The sequence below is a fragment of the Pongo pygmaeus genome, chromosome 3, assembly GCF_028885625.2.
Source record: "Pongo pygmaeus isolate AG05252 chromosome 3, NHGRI_mPonPyg2-v2.0_pri, whole genome shotgun sequence".
NCBI classification, from domain to species: Eukaryota; Metazoa; Chordata; class Mammalia; order Primates; family Hominidae; genus Pongo; species Pongo pygmaeus.
This window is the reverse complement of record NC_072376.2, coordinates 177,902,703-177,905,651: the sequence shown is the minus strand read 5'-3', so window position 1 is coordinate 177,905,651 and position 2,949 is coordinate 177,902,703. Positions and strand designations below refer to the sequence as shown.

General features: G+C 35.0%; 1 non-coding gene across 1 annotated transcript; it reads right to left on the bottom strand.

Annotated features, from left to right (window-relative positions):
* Window positions 1-2,570: 2,570 nt before the first annotated feature.
* Window positions 2,571-2,677, bottom strand: LOC129035883 (U6 spliceosomal RNA). Its single transcript, XR_008502377.1, has one exon. It is a non-coding gene; the product is annotated as a U6 spliceosomal RNA (small nuclear RNA).
* Window positions 2,678-2,949: the final 272 nt, after the last annotated feature.

Sequence of the window (2,949 nt, the reverse complement as noted above, 5' to 3'; positions counted from 1 at the left end):
TTTTAGGGTCTCAAGTCCTCTTCTATGTATAACTAGATTTCTAGTCCTTTGTTACATAAAAACAGACATTCTACGTAACAGTTTTAGGCTTGTTTGATGTATCATGGAAATAACTAAGAGATCTAAGAGAATAGGGACTCAGAGAGAGAAACATTAACTTCAGTTTTTGTCAGAGAAGGATAAAAGATGAAACAGAACTTATTCTCAAGAATAAGTACCATCTTCCAACATTGCTTATCTCTTGAGTTGCAGAAATGCACTGTGGTAATGCAAACACATTTGTGACAAAGCGTCGGATTAATAAAATTTAGTGAAACCCTTACATCTCTGTAATGACTATGGGGTAAAATTCATTTGAATTTTACTCTTTTCCACTTATAAATCTTCTATATAGGTAGGAGCAAGATCCCAAAAGCTAAATTACTAAAAATTATGCATTGAGAATATTGTACCTCTACCCAGTGAAGTTTCTCTTAGAGTGGACAAATATTTTGGTAGTCATGAAAATGCAATCATTTAAAATGTTCAGGTTAAATGACAAGATGACTTTTATGTAAGTACAAGATTCTTAAGTTATTCCTTAATTCAGTCCATATAGATATTTGAGAAACTTTTTTGACATTACCTATGGAGTGTAGATAAAGGAGAGACTGAGGTCTTTGCCTGAGTGAGTTCATTTGTGCCTCTGCTGGCCTTTGATTCTCCCTCAGTGCTTAACAGCAATGCTGCTGACAGACCTGTTTCTGCATTCCAGCATTGTCAGCTAATTATTTGCAGATCTGTGGAATCCGCAAACATTCAGAGGCTAGCCTTGAAGCTGAAAAACTCCATATAATAATTATCCTTTAAACCTTGTTATGTGTATAAAGAAAAATATCCAACAATAGTCACTTTTGAGATTTTTTTTTCCAGATCACAAACAATTTTCAAGTAAGAGCATTAGCCTTGCACACAAATCAGTTTCTTGTTTTTATTGCTTCTTAAATCCAAAGTTCCATTAATGTCTCAGAACTCAATTTTCCAGTTAAAACATAAAATCAACACATTTTTCTTTTGGGAATGATAAATTATATACTGAAATAGCATATAGAATACCAAAGATTGCCATTTGAAAATGTTTAAAATTTCTAAAGGGGATATAAAATATAGCACGTTTTTAAATCTAGCTCAAAAAGTGCTCTTAAAAAATTAGAAGAAAAGGGCCAGGTGTGGTGGCTCACGCCTGTAATCCCAGCACTTTGGGAGGCCGAGGCGGGCAGATCACCTGAGGTCAGGAGTTCGATACCAGCCTCAACATGGAGAAACCCTATCTCTACTAAAAATACAAAATTAGCCGGGCGTGGTGGTGCATGCCTGTAATCCCAGCTACTCGGGAGGCTGAGGTAGGAGAATTGCTTGAACCTGGGAGGCAGAGGTTGCGGTGAGCCGAGATCGCACCATTGCACTCCAGTCTGGGCAACCAGAGTGAAACTCCGTCTCAAAAAAAAAAAAAAAAGAAAAATTAAAAGAAAAGAAATTTTATAGATTTGGATTGGCCACGAGTAGTTAGTTTATCTGAAATATTTTTGCATCAGTACTACCTCAGGGCATTAAGTTTGATGATTCTGTTTCTCCTTTTATAATATGAAAATTCTAATATCTCTCACAGTTTTACCACACCGGGCAACAAAGTGCATATATCCCTTTAAATAGTGTTATTGATCAGAAGAATTGGCACTAGCAAGTCTCAAGAGTTAGAGGGAGCAATTATCCTCAGCTCTCTACTTTTCTGAAACATAATTATTACATAGCATTAAAAACATTCTTCCAAACAGGGACTAGTGGGTTCAATGGATTGCTGACGATATTTATTTTCCAATAAAAGCAAGTTATTGAAAATACATCTGAGAAACATTTCTACAGTCTTCCTAATATATATTGTGTAAAACTGAGGATGGTGGGGAGAATCCTTGAAAAGTACTGAACCGAAGAGCTGAGTGTAGAACCTAGGCAGAAAATGGTATTATAATTCTGAAAAACTGACGATAATATGTGCCCCAGTGTAGTAGTAATCTATATATAAGTAGATTGCCAAAGATGTTAAAAGAACAAATGCATGTCTAAATCAGAAAGCGACACTATGTTCAAGGACTTCCTCTTAAATGGCTGACATAAAGCACTAAAAAGACTTGAAGAGAACAGGATGAAAAATAGGCCTATATCCTTGGGCACATGATAGTGTGCATATGTTTACATAAAACACATTTTTTTTTAAAGAGGTAAGGATTTGGAGGCCAGGATTAAAAGATCTAGAATTTCCATTATCCAAGTAAAGTGAGTTCTAGTTCACGACATTTGATATTCAACTGTCATGGAAGAGAGAAGACAGAGAACAGTGGGCCTACTCTGACTGTATCCACTAGTTTTAGCTTTAAAAAAAAAAAAGCCCAAATGCTTATTTTTAACTTTGAAAAAAAAGAATAGAGAAAAGAAGGAAAAAAACGAGAGAGAAAAGAAGGAAATAAATTAAAATATAAGAGCATCACTGTGTTTGTCCTCTGGAAACTATGCATTTCTTTTTTTTCTTTTTTTTTTAAATTGAACACTTCATGAATTTGCATGTCATCCTTGCACAGGGACAATGCTAATCTTCTCTGTGTCGTTCCAATTTTAGTGCATGTGTTGCCAAATCGAACGCCATTTCTTTCTCTAAACATCTTATAGTAGTTTAAAAAGATCTTGACACACCATTTAGTATCTCTCCAAATGCTGTCCAGAAAGTAGTAACTAATCCCAATTTACCACAAATGTCAATATCCCATTGTTAAGTAGTTTTAAGAATTATTTAATAAAAACTCGGAGATATAAAAAAGGAGACTGAAAATTATTAACATACAACCATCTATCCCTGAGGGTAGGACTGAATGTCACTTCTCTCCCTTAAGTTGCTGTCCTTAAACATTTCTGCGA